We start from the raw sequence: 10000 nt of genomic DNA, 5'->3' as shown, positions 1-10000 counted from the left end.
ACGGATCGGAACGCTCTCAGCGCAGCTGCCGCCTGGGCGTTGAAGGCGCGTCTGACGAGCGACATCCCTAAAAGGCCCATGCGTGGTACCTTGGACAGCTTACGGCCATACCACCCTGAACACGCCCGATCTCGTCTGATCTCGGAAGCTAAGCAGGGTCGGGCCTGGTTAGTACTTGGATGGGAGACCGCCTGGGAATACCAGGTGCTGTAAGCTTTTTCACTTTTCTCCACAAGCTCCTGCCGTGTTTAACGTAGGGATCCTCTCTGGTTTTCCTCCGTGTCTTTGCAGAACTGTGCGCGGGAGTCCCACTCTCTGGTATTTCTCCGACGGATCGGAACGCTCTCAGCGCAGCTGCCGCCTGGGCGTTGAAGGCGCGTCTGACGAGCGACATCCCTAAAAGGCCCATGCGTGGTACCTTGGACAGCTTACGGCCATACCACCCTGAACACGCCCGATCTCGTCTGATCTCGGAAGCTAAGCAGGGTCGGGCCTGGTTAGTGCTTGGATGGGAGACCGCCTGGGAATACCAGGTGCTGTAAGCTTTTTCACTTTTCTCCACAAGCTCCTGCCGTGTTTAACGTAGGGATCCTCTCTGGTTTTCCTCCGTGTCTTTGCAGAACTGTGCGCGGGAGTCCCACTCTCTGGTATTTCTCCGACGGATCGGAACGCTCTCAGCGCAGCTGCCGCCTGGGCGTTGAAGGCGCGTCTGACGAGCGACATCCCTAAAAGGCCCATGCGTGGTACCTTGGACAGCTTACGGCCATACCACCCTGAACACGCCCGATCTCGTCTGATCTCGGAAGCTAAGCAGGGTCGGGCCTGGTTAGTACTTGGATGGGAGACCGCCTGGGAATACCAGGTGCTGTAAGCTTTTTCACTTTTCTCCACAAGCTCCTGCCGTGTTTAACGTAGGGATCCTCTCTGGTTTTCCTCCGTGTCTTTGCAGAACTGTGCGCGGGAGTCCCACTCTCTGGTATTTCTCCGACGGAGGAACGGATCGGAACGCTCTCGGCGCAGCTGCCGCCTGGGCGTTGAAGGCGCGTCTGACGAGCGACATCCCTAAAAGGCCCATGCGTGGTACCTTGGACAGCTTACGGCCATACCACCCTGAACACGCCCGATCTCGTCTGATCTCGGAAGCTAAGCAGGGTCGGGCCTGTTTAGTACTTGGATGGGAGACCGCCTGGGAATACCAGGTGCTGTAAGCTTTTTCACTTTTCTCCACAAGCTCCTGCCGTGTTTAACGTAGGGATCCTCTCTGGTTTTCCTCCGTGTCTTTGCAGAACTGTGCGCGGGAGTCCCACTCTCTGGTATTTCTCCGACGGAGGAACGGATCGGAACGCTCTCAGCGCAGCTGCCGCCTGGGCGTTGAAGGCGCGTCTGACGAGCGACATCCCTAAAAGGCCCATGCGTGGTACCTTGGACAGCTTACGGCCATACCACCCTGAACACGCCCGATCTCGTCTGATCTCGGAAGCTAAGCAGGGTCGGGCCTGGTTAGTACTTGGATGGGAGACCGCCTGGGAATACCAGGTGCTGTAAGCTTTTTCACTTTTCTCCACAAGCTCCTGCCGTGTTTAACGTAGGGATCCTCTCTGGTTTTCCTCCGTGTCTTTGCAGAACTGTGCGCGGGAGTCCCACTCTCTGGTATTTCTCCGACGGATCGGAACGCTCTCAGCGCAGCTGCCGCCTGGGCGTTGAAGGCGCGTCTGACGAGTGACATCCCTAAAAGGCCCATGCGTGGTACCTTGGACAGCTTACGGCCATACCACCCTGAACACGCCCGATCTCGTCTGATCTCGGAAGCTAAGCAGGGTCGGGCCTGGTTAGTACTTGGATGGGAGACCGCCTGGGAATACCAGGTGCTGTAAGCTTTTTCACTTTTCTCCACAAGCTCCTGCCGTGTTTAACGTAGGGATCCTCTCTGGTTTTCCTCCGTGTCTTTGCAGAACTGTGCGCGGGAGTCCCACTCTCTGGTATTTCTCCGACGGAGGAACGGATCGGAACGCTCTCAGCGCAGCTGCCGCCTGGGCGTTGAAGGCGCGTCTGACGAGCGACATCCCTAAAAGGCCCATGCGTGGTACCTTGGACAGCTTACGGCCATACCACCCTGAACACGCCCGATCTCGTCTGATCTCGGAAGCTAAGCAGGGTCGGGCCTGGTTAGTACTTGGATGGGAGACCGCCTGGGAATACCAGGTGCTGTAAGCTTTTTCACTTTTCTCCACAAGCTCCTGCCGTGTTTAACGTAGGGATCCTCTCTGGTTTTCCTCCGTGTCTTTGCAGAACTGTGCGCGGGAGTCCCACTCTCTGGTATTTCTCCGACGGATCGGAACGCTCTCAGCGCAGCTGCCGCCTGGGCGTTGAAGGCGCGTCTGACGAGCGACATCCCTAAAAGGCCCATGCGTGGTACCTTGGACAGCTTACGGCCATACCACCCTGAACACGCCCGATCTCGTCTGATCTCGGAAGCTAAGCAGGGTCGGGCCTGGTTAGTGCTTGGATGGGAGACCGCCTGGGAATACCAGGTGCTGTAAGCTTTTTCACTTTTCTCCACAAGCTCCTGCCGTGTTTAACGTAGGGATCCTCTCTGGTTTTCCTCCGTGTCTTTGCAGAACTGTGCGCGGGAGTCCCACTCTCTGGTATTTCTCCGACGGATCGGAACGCTCTCAGCGCAGCTGCCGCCTGGGCGTTGAAGGCGCGTCTGACGAGCGACATCCCTAAAAGGCCCATGCGTGGTACCTTGGACAGCTTACGGCCATACCACCCTGAACACGCCCGATCTCGTCTGATCTCGGAAGCTAAGCAGGGTCGGGCCTGGTTAGTACTTGGATGGGAGACCGCCTGGGAATACCAGGTGCTGTAAGCTTTTTCACTTTTCTCCACAAGCTCCTGCCGTGTTTAACGTAGGGATCCTCTCTCGTTCTACTCCGTGTCTTTGCAGAACTGTGCGCGGGAGTCCCACTCTCTGGTATTTCTCCGACGGAGGAACGGATCGGAACGCTCTCAGCGCAGCTGCCGCCTGGGCGTTGAAGGCGCGTCTGACGAGCGACATCCCTAAAAGGCCCATGCGTGGTACCTTGGACAGCTTACGGCCATACCACCCTGAACACGCCCGATCTCGTCTGATCTCGGAAGCTAAGCAGGGTCGGGCCTGGTTAGTACTTGGATGGGAGACCGCCTGGGAATACCAGGTGCTGTAAGCTTTTTCACTTTTCTCCACAAGCTCCTGCCGTGTTTAACGTAGGGATCCTCTCTGGTTTTCCTCCGTGTCTTTGCAGAACTGTGCGCGGGAGTCCCACTCTCTGGTATTTCTCCGACGGATCGGAACGCTCTCAGCGCAGCTGCCGCCTGGGCGTTGAAGGCGCGTCTGACGAGCGACATCCCTAAAAGGCCCATGCGTGGTACCTTGGACAGCTTACGGCCATACCACCCTGAACACGCCCGATCTCGTCTGATCTCGGAAGCTAAGCAGGGTCGGGCCTGGTTAGTACTTGGATGGGAGACCGCCTGGGAATACCAGGTGCTGTAAGCTTTTTCACTTTTCTCCACAAGCTCCTGCCGTGTTTAACGTAGGGATCCTCTCTGGTTTTCCTCCGTGTCTTTGCAGAACTGTGCGCGGGAGTCCCACTCTCTGGTATTTCTCCGACGGAGGAACGGATCGGAACGCTCTCAGCGCAGCTGCCGCCTGGGCGTTGAAGGCGCGTCTGACGAGCGACATCCCTAAAAGGCCCATGCGTGGTACCTTGGACAGCTTACGGCCATACCACCCTGAACACGCCCGATCTCGTCTGATCTCGGAAGCTAAGCAGGGTCGGGCCTGGTTAGTACTTGGATGGGAGACCGCCTGGGAATACCAGGTGCTGTAAGCTTTTTCACTTTTCTCCACAAGCTCCTGCCGTGTTTAACGTAGGGATCCTCTCTGGTTTTCCTCCGTGTCTTTGCAGAACTGTGCGCGGGAGTCCCACTCTCTGGTATTTCTCCGACGGAGGAACGGATCGGAACGCTCTCAGCGCAGCTGCCGCCTGGGCGTTGAAGGCGCGTCTGACGAGCGACATCCCTAAAAGGCCCATGCGTGGTACCTTGGACAGCTTACGGCCATACCACCCTGAACACGCCCGATCTCGTCTGATCTCGGAAGCTAAGCAGGGTCGGGCCTGGTTAGTACTTGGATGGGAGACCGCCTGGGAATACCAGGTGCTGTAAGCTTTTTCACTTTTCTCCACAAGCTCCTGCCGTGTTTAACGTAGGGATCCTCTCTCGTTCTACTCCGTGTCTTTGCAGAACTGTGCGCGGGAGTCCCACTCTCTGGTATTTCTCCGACGGAGGAACGGATCGGAACGCTCTCAGCGCAGCTGCCGCCTGGGCGTTGAAGGCGCGTCTGACGAGCGACATCCCTAAAAGGCCCATGCGTGGTACCTTGGACAGCTTACGGCCATACCACCCTGAACACGCCCGATCTCGTCTGATCTCGGAAGCTAAGCAGGGTCGGGCCTGGTTAGTACTTGGATGGGAGACCGCCTGGGAATACCAGGTGCTGTAAGCTTTTTCACTTTTCTCCACAAGCTCCTGCCGTGTTTAACGTAGGGATCCTCTCTGGTTTTCCTCCGTGTCTTTGCAGAACTGTGCGCGGGAGTCCCACTCTCTGGTATTTCTCCGACGGATCGGAACGCTCTCAGCGCAGCTGCCGCCTGGGCGTTGAAGGCGCGTCTGACGAGCGACATCCCTAAAAGGCCCATGCGTGGTACCTTGGACAGCTTACGGCCATACCACCCTGAACACGCCCGATCTCGTCTGATCTCGGAAGCTAAGCAGGGTCGGGCCTGGTTAGTGCTTGGATGGGAGACCGCCTGGGAATACCAGGTGCTGTAAGCTTTTTCACTTTTCTCCACAAGCTCCTGCCGTGTTTAACGTAGGGATCCTCTCTGGTTTTCCTCCGTGTCTTTGCAGAACTGTGCGCGGGAGTCCCACTCTCTGGTATTTCTCCGACGGATCGGAACGCTCTCAGCGCAGCTGCCGCCTGGGCGTTGAAGGCGCGTCTGACGAGCGACATCCCTAAAAGGCCCATGCGTGGTACCTTGGACAGCTTACGGCCATACCACCCTGAACACGCCCGATCTCGTCTGATCTCGGAAGCTAAGCAGGGTCGGGCCTGGTTAGTACTTGGATGGGAGACCGCCTGGGAATACCAGGTGCTGTAAGCTTTTTCACTTTTCTCCACAAGCTCCTGCCGTGTTTAACGTAGGGATCCTCTCTGGTTTTCCTCCGTGTCTTTGCAGAACTGTGCGCGGGAGTCCCACTCTCTGGTATTTCTCCGACGGAGGAACGGATCGGAACGCTCTCGGCGCAGCTGCCGCCTGGGCGTTGAAGGCGCGTCTGACGAGCGACATCCCTAAAAGGCCCATGCGTGGTACCTTGGACAGCTTACGGCCATACCACCCTGAACACGCCCGATCTCGTCTGATCTCGGAAGCTAAGCAGGGTCGGGCCTGTTTAGTACTTGGATGGGAGACCGCCTGGGAATACCAGGTGCTGTAAGCTTTTTCACTTTTCTCCACAAGCTCCTGCCGTGTTTAACGTAGGGATCCTCTCTGGTTTTCCTCCGTGTCTTTGCAGAACTGTGCGCGGGAGTCCCACTCTCTGGTATTTCTCCGACGGAGGAACGGATCGGAACGCTCTCAGCGCAGCTGCCGCCTGGGCGTTGAAGGCGCGTCTGACGAGCGACATCCCTAAAAGGCCCATGCGTGGTACCTTGGACAGCTTACGGCCATACCACCCTGAACACGCCCGATCTCGTCTGATCTCGGAAGCTAAGCAGGGTCGGGCCTGGTTAGTACTTGGATGGGAGACCGCCTGGGAATACCAGGTGCTGTAAGCTTTTTCACTTTTCTCCACAAGCTCCTGCCGTGTTTAACGTAGGGATCCTCTCTGGTTTTCCTCCGTGTCTTTGCAGAACTGTGCGCGGGAGTCCCACTCTCTGGTATTTCTCCGACGGATCGGAACGCTCTCAGCGCAGCTGCCGCCTGGGCGTTGAAGGCGCGTCTGACGAGTGACATCCCTAAAAGGCCCATGCGTGGTACCTTGGACAGCTTACGGCCATACCACCCTGAACACGCCCGATCTCGTCTGATCTCGGAAGCTAAGCAGGGTCGGGCCTGGTTAGTACTTGGATGGGAGACCGCCTGGGAATACCAGGTGCTGTAAGCTTTTTCACTTTTCTCCACAAGCTCCTGCCGTGTTTAACGTAGGGATCCTCTCTGGTTTTCCTCCGTGTCTTTGCAGAACTGTGCGCGGGAGTCCCACTCTCTGGTATTTCTCCGACGGAGGAACGGATCGGAACGCTCTCAGCGCAGCTGCCGCCTGGGCGTTGAAGGCGCGTCTGACGAGCGACATCCCTAAAAGGCCCATGCGTGGTACCTTGGACAGCTTACGGCCATACCACCCTGAACACGCCCGATCTCGTCTGATCTCGGAAGCTAAGCAGGGTCGGGCCTGGTTAGTACTTGGATGGGAGACCGCCTGGGAATACCAGGTGCTGTAAGCTTTTTCACTTTTCTCCACAAGCTCCTGCCGTGTTTAACGTAGGGATCCTCTCTGGTTTTCCTCCGTGTCTTTGCAGAACTGTGCGCGGGAGTCCCACTCTCTGGTATTTCTCCGACGGATCGGAACGCTCTCAGCGCAGCTGCCGCCTGGGCGTTGAAGGCGCGTCTGACGAGCGACATCCCTAAAAGGCCCATGCGTGGTACCTTGGACAGCTTACGGCCATACCACCCTGAACACGCCCGATCTCGTCTGATCTCGGAAGCTAAGCAGGGTCGGGCCTGGTTAGTGCTTGGATGGGAGACCGCCTGGGAATACCAGGTGCTGTAAGCTTTTTCACTTTTCTCCACAAGCTCCTGCCGTGTTTAACGTAGGGATCCTCTCTGGTTTTCCTCCGTGTCTTTGCAGAACTGTGCGCGGGAGTCCCACTCTCTGGTATTTCTCCGACGGATCGGAACGCTCTCAGCGCAGCTGCCGCCTGGGCGTTGAAGGCGCGTCTGACGAGCGACATCCCTAAAAGGCCCATGCGTGGTACCTTGGACAGCTTACGGCCATACCACCCTGAACACGCCCGATCTCGTCTGATCTCGGAAGCTAAGCAGGGTCGGGCCTGGTTAGTACTTGGATGGGAGACCGCCTGGGAATACCAGGTGCTGTAAGCTTTTTCACTTTTCTCCACAAGCTCCTGCCGTGTTTAACGTAGGGATCCTCTCTCGTTCTACTCCGTGTCTTTGCAGAACTGTGCGCGGGAGTCCCACTCTCTGGTATTTCTCCGACGGAGGAACGGATCGGAACGCTCTCAGCGCAGCTGCCGCCTGGGCGTTGAAGGCGCGTCTGACGAGCGACATCCCTAAAAGGCCCATGCGTGGTACCTTGGACAGCTTACGGCCATACCACCCTGAACACGCCCGATCTCGTCTGATCTCGGAAGCTAAGCAGGGTCGGGCCTGGTTAGTACTTGGATGGGAGACCGCCTGGGAATACCAGGTGCTGTAAGCTTTTTCACTTTTCTCCACAAGCTCCTGCCGTGTTTAACGTAGGGATCCTCTCTGGTTTTCCTCCGTGTCTTTGCAGAACTGTGCGCGGGAGTCCCACTCTCTGGTATTTCTCCGACGGATCGGAACGCTCTCAGCGCAGCTGCCGCCTGGGCGTTGAAGGCGCGTCTGACGAGCGACATCCCTAAAAGGCCCATGCGTGGTACCTTGGACAGCTTACGGCCATACCACCCTGAACACGCCCGATCTCGTCTGATCTCGGAAGCTAAGCAGGGTCGGGCCTGGTTAGTACTTGGATGGGAGACCGCCTGGGAATACCAGGTGCTGTAAGCTTTTTCACTTTTCTCCACAAGCTCCTGCCGTGTTTAACGTAGGGATCCTCTCTGGTTTTCCTCCGTGTCTTTGCAGAACTGTGCGCGGGAGTCCCACTCTCTGGTATTTCTCCGACGGAGGAACGGATCGGAACGCTCTCAGCGCAGCTGCCGCCTGGGCGTTGAAGGCGCGTCTGACGAGCGACATCCCTAAAAGGCCCATGCGTGGTACCTTGGACAGCTTACGGCCATACCACCCTGAACACGCCCGATCTCGTCTGATCTCGGAAGCTAAGCAGGGTCGGGCCTGGTTAGTACTTGGATGGGAGACCGCCTGGGAATACCAGGTGCTGTAAGCTTTTTCACTTTTCTCCACAAGCTCCTGCCGTGTTTAACGTAGGGATCCTCTCTGGTTTTCCTCCGTGTCTTTGCAGAACTGTGCGCGGGAGTCCCACTCTCTGGTATTTCTCCGACGGAGGAACGGATCGGAACGCTCTCAGCGCAGCTGCCGCCTGGGCGTTGAAGGCGCGTCTGACGAGCGACATCCCTAAAAGGCCCATGCGTGGTACCTTGGACAGCTTACGGCCATACCACCCTGAACACGCCCGATCTCGTCTGATCTCGGAAGCTAAGCAGGGTCGGGCCTGGTTAGTACTTGGATGGGAGACCGCCTGGGAATACCAGGTGCTGTAAGCTTTTTCACTTTTCTCCACAAGCTCCTGCCGTGTTTAACGTAGGGATCCTCTCTCGTTCTACTCCGTGTCTTTGCAGAACTGTGCGCGGGAGTCCCACTCTCTGGTATTTCTCCGACGGAGGAACGGATCGGAACGCTCTCAGCGCAGCTGCCGCCTGGGCGTTGAAGGCGCGTCTGACGAGCGACATCCCTAAAAGGCCCATGCGTGGTACCTTGGACAGCTTACGGCCATACCACCCTGAACACGCCCGATCTCGTCTGATCTCGGAAGCTAAGCAGGGTCGGGCCTGGTTAGTACTTGGATGGGAGACCGCCTGGGAATACCAGGTGCTGTAAGCTTTTTCACTTTTCTCCACAAGCTCCTGCCGTGTTTAACGTAGGGATCCTCTCTGGTTTTCCTCCGTGTCTTTGCAGAACTGTGCGCGGGAGTCCCACTCTCTGGTATTTCTCCGACGGATCGGAACGCTCTCAGCGCAGCTGCCGCCTGGGCGTTGAAGGCGCGTCTGACGAGCGACATCCCTAAAAGGCCCATGCGTGGTACCTTGGACAGCTTACGGCCATACCACCCTGAACACGCCCGATCTCGTCTGATCTCGGAAGCTAAGCAGGGTCGGGCCTGGTTAGTACTTGGATGGGAGACCGCCTGGGAATACCAGGTGCTGTAAGCTTTTTCACTTTTCTCCACAAGCTCCTGCCGTGTTTAACGTAGGGATCCTCTCTCGTTCTACTCCGTGTCTTTGCAGAACTGTGCGCGGGAGTCCCACTCTCTGGTATTTCTCCGACGGAGGAACGGATCGGAACGCTCTCAGCGCAGCTGCCGCCTGGGCGTTGAAGGCGCGTCTGACGAGCGACATCCCTAAAAGGCCCATGCGTGGTACCTTGGACAGCTTACGGCCATACCACCCTGAACACGCCCGATCTCGTCTGATCTCGGAAGCTAAGCAGGGTCGGGCCTGGTTAGTACTTGGATGGGAGACCGCCTGGGAATACCAGGTGCTGTAAGCTTTTTCACTTTTCTCCACAAGCTCCTGCCGTGTTTAACGTAGGGATCCTCTCTGGTTTTCCTCCGTGTCTTTGCAGAACTGTGCGCGGGAGTCCCACTCTCTGGTATTTCTCCGACGGAGGAACGGATCGGAACGCTCTCGGCGCAGCTGCCGCCTGGGCGTTGAAGGCGCGTCTGACGAGCGACATCCCTAAAAGGCCCATGCGTGGTACCTTGGACAGCTTACGGCCATACCACCCTGAACACGCCCGATCTCGTCTGATCTCGGAAGCTAAGCAGGGTCGGGCCTGTTTAGTACTTGGATGGGAGACCGCCTGGGAATACCAGGTGCTGTAAGCTTTTTCACTTTTCTCCACAAGCTCCTGCCGTGTTTAACGTAGGGATCCTCTCTGGTTTTCCTCCGTGTCTTTGCAGAACTGTGCGCGGGAGTCCCACTCTCTGGTATTTCTCCGAC

At 57.2% G+C, this 10000-nt stretch overlaps 30 non-coding genes across 30 annotated transcripts; all 30 read left to right on the top strand.

Annotated features, from left to right (window-relative positions):
* Positions 1-97: 97 nt before the first annotated feature.
* On the top strand, positions 98-216 carry LOC137177612 (5S ribosomal RNA). The gene has a single exon (XR_010926242.1). It is a non-coding gene; the product is annotated as a 5S ribosomal RNA (ribosomal RNA).
* A 210-nt stretch (positions 217-426) lies between these two features.
* On the top strand, positions 427-545 carry LOC137178034 (5S ribosomal RNA). The gene has a single exon (XR_010926644.1). It is a non-coding gene; the product is annotated as a 5S ribosomal RNA (ribosomal RNA).
* A 210-nt stretch (positions 546-755) lies between these two features.
* Positions 756-874, top strand: LOC137177611 (5S ribosomal RNA). The gene has a single exon (XR_010926241.1). It is a non-coding gene; the product is annotated as a 5S ribosomal RNA (ribosomal RNA).
* A 218-nt stretch (positions 875-1092) lies between these two features.
* On the top strand, positions 1093-1211 carry LOC137177943 (5S ribosomal RNA). Its single transcript, XR_010926558.1, has one exon. It is a non-coding gene; the product is annotated as a 5S ribosomal RNA (ribosomal RNA).
* Positions 1212-1429: 218 nt separating this feature from the next.
* LOC137177610 (5S ribosomal RNA) lies at positions 1430-1548 on the top strand. Its single transcript, XR_010926240.1, has one exon. It is a non-coding gene; the product is annotated as a 5S ribosomal RNA (ribosomal RNA).
* Positions 1549-1758: 210 nt separating this feature from the next.
* LOC137177609 (5S ribosomal RNA) lies at positions 1759-1877 on the top strand. The gene has a single exon (XR_010926239.1). It is a non-coding gene; the product is annotated as a 5S ribosomal RNA (ribosomal RNA).
* Positions 1878-2095: 218 nt separating this feature from the next.
* On the top strand, positions 2096-2214 carry LOC137177607 (5S ribosomal RNA). Its single transcript, XR_010926237.1, has one exon. It is a non-coding gene; the product is annotated as a 5S ribosomal RNA (ribosomal RNA).
* Positions 2215-2424: 210 nt separating this feature from the next.
* Positions 2425-2543, top strand: LOC137178033 (5S ribosomal RNA). Its single transcript, XR_010926643.1, has one exon. It is a non-coding gene; the product is annotated as a 5S ribosomal RNA (ribosomal RNA).
* Positions 2544-2753: 210 nt separating this feature from the next.
* On the top strand, positions 2754-2872 carry LOC137177606 (5S ribosomal RNA). Its single transcript, XR_010926236.1, has one exon. It is a non-coding gene; the product is annotated as a 5S ribosomal RNA (ribosomal RNA).
* Positions 2873-3090: 218 nt separating this feature from the next.
* Positions 3091-3209, top strand: LOC137177605 (5S ribosomal RNA). The gene has a single exon (XR_010926235.1). It is a non-coding gene; the product is annotated as a 5S ribosomal RNA (ribosomal RNA).
* A 210-nt stretch (positions 3210-3419) lies between these two features.
* On the top strand, positions 3420-3538 carry LOC137177604 (5S ribosomal RNA). The gene has a single exon (XR_010926234.1). It is a non-coding gene; the product is annotated as a 5S ribosomal RNA (ribosomal RNA).
* A 218-nt stretch (positions 3539-3756) lies between these two features.
* Positions 3757-3875, top strand: LOC137177603 (5S ribosomal RNA). Its single transcript, XR_010926233.1, has one exon. It is a non-coding gene; the product is annotated as a 5S ribosomal RNA (ribosomal RNA).
* Positions 3876-4093: 218 nt separating this feature from the next.
* LOC137177602 (5S ribosomal RNA) lies at positions 4094-4212 on the top strand. The gene has a single exon (XR_010926232.1). It is a non-coding gene; the product is annotated as a 5S ribosomal RNA (ribosomal RNA).
* Positions 4213-4430: 218 nt separating this feature from the next.
* Positions 4431-4549, top strand: LOC137177601 (5S ribosomal RNA). The gene has a single exon (XR_010926231.1). It is a non-coding gene; the product is annotated as a 5S ribosomal RNA (ribosomal RNA).
* A 210-nt stretch (positions 4550-4759) lies between these two features.
* On the top strand, positions 4760-4878 carry LOC137178032 (5S ribosomal RNA). Its single transcript, XR_010926642.1, has one exon. It is a non-coding gene; the product is annotated as a 5S ribosomal RNA (ribosomal RNA).
* A 210-nt stretch (positions 4879-5088) lies between these two features.
* LOC137177600 (5S ribosomal RNA) lies at positions 5089-5207 on the top strand. Its single transcript, XR_010926230.1, has one exon. It is a non-coding gene; the product is annotated as a 5S ribosomal RNA (ribosomal RNA).
* A 218-nt stretch (positions 5208-5425) lies between these two features.
* Positions 5426-5544, top strand: LOC137177942 (5S ribosomal RNA). The gene has a single exon (XR_010926557.1). It is a non-coding gene; the product is annotated as a 5S ribosomal RNA (ribosomal RNA).
* Positions 5545-5762: 218 nt separating this feature from the next.
* LOC137177599 (5S ribosomal RNA) lies at positions 5763-5881 on the top strand. Its single transcript, XR_010926229.1, has one exon. It is a non-coding gene; the product is annotated as a 5S ribosomal RNA (ribosomal RNA).
* A 210-nt stretch (positions 5882-6091) lies between these two features.
* LOC137177597 (5S ribosomal RNA) lies at positions 6092-6210 on the top strand. Its single transcript, XR_010926228.1, has one exon. It is a non-coding gene; the product is annotated as a 5S ribosomal RNA (ribosomal RNA).
* A 218-nt stretch (positions 6211-6428) lies between these two features.
* Positions 6429-6547, top strand: LOC137177595 (5S ribosomal RNA). The gene has a single exon (XR_010926226.1). It is a non-coding gene; the product is annotated as a 5S ribosomal RNA (ribosomal RNA).
* A 210-nt stretch (positions 6548-6757) lies between these two features.
* Positions 6758-6876, top strand: LOC137178031 (5S ribosomal RNA). Its single transcript, XR_010926641.1, has one exon. It is a non-coding gene; the product is annotated as a 5S ribosomal RNA (ribosomal RNA).
* A 210-nt stretch (positions 6877-7086) lies between these two features.
* Positions 7087-7205, top strand: LOC137177594 (5S ribosomal RNA). The gene has a single exon (XR_010926225.1). It is a non-coding gene; the product is annotated as a 5S ribosomal RNA (ribosomal RNA).
* A 218-nt stretch (positions 7206-7423) lies between these two features.
* LOC137177593 (5S ribosomal RNA) lies at positions 7424-7542 on the top strand. Its single transcript, XR_010926224.1, has one exon. It is a non-coding gene; the product is annotated as a 5S ribosomal RNA (ribosomal RNA).
* Positions 7543-7752: 210 nt separating this feature from the next.
* LOC137177592 (5S ribosomal RNA) lies at positions 7753-7871 on the top strand. Its single transcript, XR_010926223.1, has one exon. It is a non-coding gene; the product is annotated as a 5S ribosomal RNA (ribosomal RNA).
* A 218-nt stretch (positions 7872-8089) lies between these two features.
* Positions 8090-8208, top strand: LOC137177591 (5S ribosomal RNA). The gene has a single exon (XR_010926222.1). It is a non-coding gene; the product is annotated as a 5S ribosomal RNA (ribosomal RNA).
* A 218-nt stretch (positions 8209-8426) lies between these two features.
* LOC137177590 (5S ribosomal RNA) lies at positions 8427-8545 on the top strand. The gene has a single exon (XR_010926221.1). It is a non-coding gene; the product is annotated as a 5S ribosomal RNA (ribosomal RNA).
* Positions 8546-8763: 218 nt separating this feature from the next.
* On the top strand, positions 8764-8882 carry LOC137177589 (5S ribosomal RNA). Its single transcript, XR_010926220.1, has one exon. It is a non-coding gene; the product is annotated as a 5S ribosomal RNA (ribosomal RNA).
* Positions 8883-9092: 210 nt separating this feature from the next.
* On the top strand, positions 9093-9211 carry LOC137177588 (5S ribosomal RNA). Its single transcript, XR_010926219.1, has one exon. It is a non-coding gene; the product is annotated as a 5S ribosomal RNA (ribosomal RNA).
* A 218-nt stretch (positions 9212-9429) lies between these two features.
* On the top strand, positions 9430-9548 carry LOC137177587 (5S ribosomal RNA). The gene has a single exon (XR_010926218.1). It is a non-coding gene; the product is annotated as a 5S ribosomal RNA (ribosomal RNA).
* Positions 9549-9766: 218 nt separating this feature from the next.
* On the top strand, positions 9767-9885 carry LOC137177941 (5S ribosomal RNA). Its single transcript, XR_010926556.1, has one exon. It is a non-coding gene; the product is annotated as a 5S ribosomal RNA (ribosomal RNA).
* Positions 9886-10000: the final 115 nt, after the last annotated feature.

The sequence above is a fragment of the Thunnus thynnus genome, chromosome 24 (assembly GCF_963924715.1).
Source record: "Thunnus thynnus chromosome 24, fThuThy2.1, whole genome shotgun sequence".
Classification (NCBI taxonomy): Eukaryota; Metazoa; Chordata; class Actinopteri; order Scombriformes; family Scombridae; genus Thunnus; species Thunnus thynnus.
Note: the sequence above shows the minus strand (reverse complement) of the source record. Positions and strands in the feature narration are given on the sequence as shown.